The sequence below is a fragment of the Quercus lobata genome, chromosome 5 (genome assembly GCF_001633185.2).
Source record: "Quercus lobata isolate SW786 chromosome 5, ValleyOak3.0 Primary Assembly, whole genome shotgun sequence".
Classification (NCBI taxonomy): Eukaryota; Viridiplantae; Streptophyta; class Magnoliopsida; order Fagales; family Fagaceae; genus Quercus; species Quercus lobata.
Window position 1 is genome coordinate 46,393,344 of NC_044908.1, and position 8,182 is coordinate 46,401,525.

General features: G+C 37.4%; 1 long non-coding RNA gene across 1 annotated transcript; it reads right to left on the reverse strand.

Annotated features, from left to right (window-relative positions):
• Window positions 1-4,924: 4,924 nt before the first annotated feature.
• On the reverse strand, window positions 4,925-7,083 carry LOC115988314. Its single transcript, XR_004091441.1, has 3 exons — window positions 6,921-7,083; window positions 6,266-6,317; window positions 4,925-5,223 (listed from the first exon to the last, which is right to left on the reverse strand). It is a non-coding gene; the product is annotated as an uncharacterized LOC115988314 (long non-coding RNA).
• Window positions 7,084-8,182: the final 1,099 nt, after the last annotated feature.

Below are 8,182 nucleotides of genomic sequence, written 5' to 3' on the forward strand. Positions count from 1 at the left end.
ATGTAGTTTAGGCCTCAACACTAAACTACATAAAGTTTAGTCATGAATAGTAATAAAAATAAATAAAATAAATAATAAAAAAAAAAAAAAGAGAAAAACATCTTAAGATTGCCCCAATTAAGCACAAAGTCACCAAGAACCCCCCAGTGAGCAGTAAAGGAAGCAAAAGACTCTTCCCCCAATGAAGCATGTACATCCCAAAATCATTTCCAACAGATCACATAAACTTTAGAACATTATTCCCAGTAAGGAAGTAGAAGACTCTTCCCTAATGGATCAAGCATGTCTAAAACATCATCCCCATGGAGGAGGGAGAAGATTCTTCCCCAATGGACCCAAGAATATTTAAACAATCCCCAATGTGGAATCAAAAGATTCTTCCTTAGTGGATTAAGCATATCTAAAACATCATCCCCATGAAAGAGGTAGAAGATTCTTCCCTGATGGATCAAAACATAATTAAAAAATCCGCAGTGAGGAAGCAGATGATTCTTCCTCAAAGCCCTCAGCATACCATGAAGGAAGTAGAAGATTCTTCCTCAGTGGATCACACATCTACAAAGTTACACTTCTCCTCAGTGAGTCCATTTCTACTACTCCTCAGCAAGTTTCTCATCCCCAAGTAAGAGGCAAATGATTCCTCCCCATACATACCTACTGCTCAGCAAGTTTTCACCACCCCAAGTAAGTCCAACAATCAAGACTACTCATGCACATATCCTTCGGGAATTGAACATGCAAGCACGGTAGAAAAAGGTAGAGATAGAGAAAAAGACCATGATAAACCTGAGGCAAAAGCCTCACCAAAAAAGGTAAAGAAAGAAGTGAAGAATGCAAGAGAAGCGAGTCACCCGAAGAAGTTTGAGGCAAGAGCCCCTGATGGACACCATAGAGACTGTATCCTTTTGTTGTTTGTTTGGTTCACTCAAAGAGCACCCTTGTTTTTTTTCTTTTTCTTTTTAAGTGACTCTAGGATAGTGAGTCACTCGCCATTTGCTTGCAAGTAGCAAAACAGGTTCTAGGATAATGAACCTGTCATTTCTCATTTCCTAAGCAACAAAGGTAGGACTTCAAACATACAAATCTCATGCAGCTCTCCGAAGTTGCACCCTACCCTATGTATGCGTGATGTGTGCCGTGTGCGTGGGTTGGGCTTAAGCCGTACGTTGAAACAAAATGTTTTGTCTCTTATTCTTTTGATTCCATTAGCGAAACTCACGAATCAAAAGTAGGGCATTTGTAGACACCGCATTTTATACCCCTTACGACTCGGGCCCCTGCTCTCCAATAATGCCCAAACTCTAAGGCCCAAGGCTAGTTTAGAGCCCAATCAGATATCAAGTTGACTTGAAGACTGTTAAAATGGAAAACATGACTTTTTAAATGTGCAAAAGTCTATTTTTGGAAATAAATGACCAAAGTGGATCTTAGCCCACGTACGTGGGTAGCAGCCAACGTACACGAACCAAAGTATGCATACACCGGCATACTCTTGCGTACGTAGCCAGGGTTTTAGAGACATAAAAAATGCAAGTTTTCTGCATTAAAGATTAAGGTTTGGAATGAATCCCACATCGTATGGGAGCCATTCCAAACCCCTATTTTTCCACTATATAAAGCCTTGCATGGTACATTTTCAAGACACACAGAAAATCCTTATGGAAAACCTAAGATTCATTAGAAAATAGTGATTCAAAATGGAGTTTTTCACAAAACACCCTCAAGTCATTTTTATCTGATTGGGACCTTTTCTGGCTTTGATCCTTTGAGTTTAAAGTTTCTAATCACTGTTTTATTGAATTGTGATAGATTTGACTAAGGGAAACGGTCAAAAATCAAGATTGAAGAGCTTTTTGTTTAAGGTATCACTTAAACTCTCTCTTTTTCTCTTTTGCCTTTAATCTTTGTTTTAACCTGTTTTATTGATTATTTTTATATTTATGCATGTTTGTTTAGGTTAGTTTTGCAGTTCTTTTTATGTTCTAAGCATGTTTGGTTGTTAGAATTAGGGTTTTCATTTTTGCTTTGTTTCTCTGCTAGTTTTTTTTTGGGTTAGGGTTTTGAACAACCCTGCACGCATATGCCATAAGCATGTGTACACAGCTCAAATCTTGCATACGTGGGATTTGGCCTGCTTACGCAAGCCTCTATCTGTGTATGCAGGTCGTTACCCAGAAACCCTAACTCAGGTTTTTGCTTTGTTTCATTTATTTGTTTCTAATGTATTGCCTCTATTTAAACCCTTTTCATATGTATACATGTATCTGAGTCTCTATTTCACATGTGATAGGCCAAGAATGTATTGAACCCTTGTGATGAATTAACCAATTAATTAGCCAAATTAATTAATTAATTCAATTTGCATGCAATAACGTGGTAGCACAAACAAATCACCAACTAATTTAAAATGCAGGGGAAAATAAATTGACACAGTGATTTTTTTACAAATGGGGAAAACCTACACGGCAAAAACCCCATAAGGTGATTTTAAGGTCATAACTCCCGAGAATTCACTATTATCACAACAAACGGTTACAAGTAAAGGAATCCCAGTACCTTATACCAACCTATAGTTGAACCCTTACCCCAATACCCAATTGTACTTGTTCTGTAGTAATAATCTCTCCTTTCAATGCATGGCTCCTAGTACATGACTAATTAATTTGATGTGCGGATCCCAATACGTGGCTTACTCACCAACTTAAGAAAGATGTTGACTGCAAATTCTTCAGTTCATCAACATGATGAAGATCACAAAACTCCTTGGTTTCAAAACCCTACAATGTACAAACACAACAGCTTCTTGAATAGAAAGATGAACTAGGGCATATGTTTCCGGTTCATAATATGCTTGTGAAAATCTTTTGCATTGAGTTGCATCAACTATGACGGCCCTTAAAACAATCTTTATATATGTTTAGGGTTGTGAGAAAAGAAAGCCCAAACATCTATTCATCGATTAGAGTGAAATCAGATCTGAAAAACTAATTTTCATAAACCTCGACAGATACCCTATTTATCGAGCTGCTGTCAAACCTCAAGCTCAAACAACTTTTTAAACCTCGATTGATACTAGCTCTTGAGCTAGCTGTCGAGCTTTAAAATCCAGCACTTCTTCACTTGATTCTTGGACAGACTTGCATGGCTTTAACACTTGAACTTGAAACCTTGTTCCTTGAAGCATTAAACACATCCTAGATCTATCTAATTATAAGTAAAGTGTGTTTTGTCAAAGGATCAACCAATTCTAAATTGACCTATGTTCCTAACACGATTGACAAATGTCCTAACAATCTCTCCCTTTAGCAATCTGTGACAAAACCACAACAAACAAATGAACATATGAGAGAAGTCATAAATCACTCAACTCATATTCACTTGATGAATACAATAAAATCTATCTTAAAACAAACTCTTGAAAAAATTTGCAAGAAGAGAATTCATGGCAAGAAGACTTTGACAACCTGTATTTCTAAAATACTTTAAACAAAACTCATCACAGCATCTTAGTGTGAAACAAAAATAAAAGATTGCATACAATGATAAGAATCATGTGCATAAAGAGAGAAAAGAAATAACACATGTAAAGATAGGTGAATAACATACATCAACATATATATATATATATATATATATATCCAAATATAAGTACAATGTATGTCAAATGGTCACAAGATCGGTATACATGACGTAAATGTAAAAGAAAGAAAAGAAAATGCATAATAACCTCACTACATCCCTCAAAAAATATAAACACTCCCCCTAACAAAAATCTCATATGCTAACTCTCCCTCTATGTATATAACTACTCTCATATCCAAAACGACTCCCCCTTTTTGTCACGAATGACAAAGGGTAAGTAAATCATATAATCATCTCGTTGTCACTGGAAGAGCTAGCATCCTCATCCTCATCATCATCATCGTCGTTGGAGTCACCATCGTCGTCCTCTTCCTCAGATGCCTCTAGAGAAGCAGAGGGAGACTCTACAAAGCTGCCAAGACAAGCCTGCTGTCGAGCAATACGGCCGACACGGGTGTTCACTTGACACAACTCATCATTAAGTGTGTCAAGGCGAGCATCCATGTGCTGCAGTTGCGCCATGATCGCCTCGAGGGTCACACCACTCGCCAATGAAGAAGGTGCGGATGTGGAAGGAGTGGAAGAAGTAGAAGGAGTTGTTGTCTCTATCTGTGGCCGCTTCGATCAAAGCTAGGCCTCGCTTTGTCTGACGGTAGCCGCATCTATGGCACACATAACCGAAAAGTGTGTAGACTTAGGATAGGGGACAGAAAAATGGTGAAGAAGCCTCGTGATAGCAGAAGGAAAGATGAGCTTATCACGAGTCGTCGTATTTCTATAGACATCTATAAGAGATAGGATGAAGTGAGAGGAAAAATCAATAGAGAGTCCCTCAAGAAGGGATAACAAAAATCGAGCACGAGGCTCTGTGATGGAGTTATAGTGAGACAATGGATGGAAAACCAATTTCATCACCATGTTAGGGAATCTCGGACCTTTTGCAAAGCCCGAGCAAGGGGTGTTTTGATGTCACCCCAAGATAAAGGTGTCTCACAGAATAGAAACGAGAGTTCGTCTTTGGACACAGTCCTTAGATGATCGCAGCTAGGGTAGTTAGGATGCGCTGCCCTAGGAACGTAGTACCTCGGATTCAATAACCGAAGTAACTACGATGCGCATACCTCGAACACGAGTGACAAAATAAGGTACTGATGTCACACTCCAAACCCAAAGGGGTCCAAAGAATGAGAAATACATCCCAAAGGTACCTGTAGATTTTTCCTTTTTGGAAAACCAAACTATAGGAGATCTTTGTTTTCCTTCCATTTCCATTGGATAAGAATATATAACCATAAATCTCCACATTACAAGTCAGAGCTCTATAACACATTCATGAACAATAACTAAAAATCATGTGCCTCCACATAATACATGAATATATATTACAAAACTATTGGATTACACAAAGTCACAATCTTATCAAGAATAAGGAATCTCAATATCAAGTCTATGCCTACCACGCCTAAGGTTAACAAACCTCAAGTGACCAACCTCCAATAGAATTAATTAAGGTCTTGATGAACATAGCAAGATCGAGTCACCAACCATTTACAATAAGAGTCTCCAAATTTAACATAGCACTCTAATCATCACCAAGGAAGTAAGCTCCACACCCAAGGTATAGCTAATAAATCTGAAAAACTGTTAGAGGGTGGGATAAGCTAACGCCCAGTAAGTAGCATAATTAATGGGGGTGGGGGAAATTCAAGTTTCATCTTCAATAATAATAATATGACAAGAATGATTAAATAATGAAACACAAAGTTTCTCAAAGTAAATACCTTGAAATTATATACTATAATCTGTGAGCACCAACAATATAATTTCCAAAGCCATAAAATCTAACATACGGTAATTTATCACAAATATACCACACTACCACATAGGCCGGTCAAGGGATCCACCCATTCACAACTGGCATGATATTGTCCTCTCTGGTATACAGACTCTTGGTCCCATGGATAGCAGCCTCACCCATACCCTCAAGGTTTTTCTCTCCCCCCATGGGCAGCAAAGAGAGCGCGTCAAATAGGGCTCTCTTGCATGTGGTCTCTTGGCCCCATGGGCAGCAGCCTCACCCACACACAATCAAGGAACCTCTTCCCCCCATGGGCAGCAGGGAAGAACGCGTCATCCAAAGTAAAAGGGCACTGACCTAGATTTAATTCTGTTGTCACAAAGACTACGAAAACCAAATCACCAATCACCGGGAAATCACACATGGCATGGTGTCAAAACCACATAAAGCTCACAGGTATAAATTTCCTTTCAAATACATAGTTTATAACCAGATAGTTTCAGAAAAACCTTAAATAATCTAACTTCCACAAAGTTTGTATGGTTTTCAACTTCATTCTTCTCAAAAGATTTTCTAACAATTTCCCACATAACAAGACAAGATAAGCATCTTTAAATTTTCTAATATACCATAAAATCCATGATTTCCTTATCAAAGATTAAACAAAAGATGCTCATTTTTTCATATCAACAATTCATGCATTTCCCCAAATGCAATACCAAATATGATGCATTCCCATATATAATCAAATGTATATATTAAGGTTACGACACAATAGTTTTTAGGAAAATATAGTTTCCATAGGTAGTTTCCAAAAGCGTGTCTAACCCAAAAACATTTATATAACATGGTTATTTTTCAAAATCCCATTAAAAAGCTACTTACCTCGCAACCGCAAAATCCTAATTCTCTAAGCTCCAGGGAGATTAACTAGAACCTAAACAATATCAAGTAAACCTATCACAATAAGCATAGAATTTGAAATTGCATCTAGCCACAATTTAGGAATTGCCAAAAGAGCACTTAATTAGGCAAGTCTAGTATTTAACCTCATCAATAGTAATGTATTCCACTTCCAAAGTTTCTTAACAAATTGATTCACAAGGCATAAACTCCAATTTATAAAGTTAACCCATTTAATATCATCTCTAACATTATTACTAGCTTCCATAAAATTTACACTACATCAATAAGAGACCCATGAAAGCAAAATCAAAATATCCTCCAAGACAAGAAATTTAGAACTTCAACTAACTCCAAATAAACCCAATAGCAATGGAAAAATTAGATTTACCAACCATCACATGTTATAACTCAAAACCCCTAAATTTTCCACCATATATAAACCTTAGGTAGCCATCATTAGCACAAACCATAAACCCACTCATCAAATAATTCCACCAATACAAAACCCATACATATAAACACATAAATATTACTTCCAATGCTCATAAATCACATGGGTATCATTATTAAAGCTTAGATAAAAATAACCTCAAGCAAAAGCATAAAACCCACTAAAAAGATTAGAAACTTTTACCTCAAATAAAAGATGAAGATGCTTAAAGGTTCTTAAGGATTTCCCGGTGACATTTTCAGAAAAATGATGGTGGAAATGGTGGGTGTGGAGGTACTGGTTGGAGAGTTTGAGGGAGTGAAGAGAAGTGTGAGACGGGAAATGAAAAAGAAGAAAAAGAAAGAAATGAGAAGAGAGGAGCCGCTCAAAGAGAGAAAAGGGATAGTGTAAAATGAGTGGTGGAGAATGGTGGGTAGGTGGGAGCATGTGGGACACTTAAAATATTTGACCCTTTTTTTTTTTTTTTTTTTTTGATTGGGACGTTACAACTGAAGTATCAAATACGTGCATATTGGAGTAAAACTCTTGTATGATCACAGAGGTACAAGTGACCGAGATGCCACATAGTGACTCCCAACCCCGACTGTAAATGATAGTGAGAAGGTCAGTATCAGAAAAATCCAATAGAATGACTTGGCATTTCAAATGAATGTCTCATCGTGAAAAGTTCTCCAAGAAGTCCGACTTGGCCTTCTCATCAAGAAACTTGACATGGGAGGGGATAGAATAGAGGAAGATGCCCCGGAACGAAAAGAGTTTTGGGACGGAGTAGATTTGCATTTAGGTGCCATAAAGCAGACTAACGTAAGAAAGAGAGAGGGAGAGAGAAAGAGACATGCAAAAAAGCACCAAACAAATCAATATATAAGAATATAAATAATTAAAGGTATGTATGCATTAAAATGCATGAGCATGTGATATGTAACATAAAAAACATCATGGGCTCAGCCCAATCCAAACCTAACAACACACAACAATTCAACATATACAGCACTCATTTATAATGCATGAGAATATAGTTGAAATGCACATGTTATGCAATGCATGATGATTTAAAATCATTTAAACAAAAACCCATCCCAAAACTTTTGCAAAAACCTCAACAATTTTGAAAAAATCCCAAAAATTTTCAAAAACCCCAAAAGTTAGGTCAAGAGATACGAAATGCATGATTAATGAGTGAGAAAGCATCATACCAGAGAAGAACAATGATCTAGAGGCCGAAGATCACTTAGGGAAGAGGTTTGGAGTGAGAGAGAGGTGTTTGGAAAGGTGAGAAGTCAAAAAGGATCAAGAGAGATCGAAGAGAAATGAGAGAAATGTCGTGCGGACCCTATTTATAGAAATCCCAGTTTCTCGATGGATCGAGAGGTGTCCACAACAAATAAAGTTCGATGGATCGAGAAGTTGTCGAGCATCTATCGAGCATACAGAAACTTCCTCGA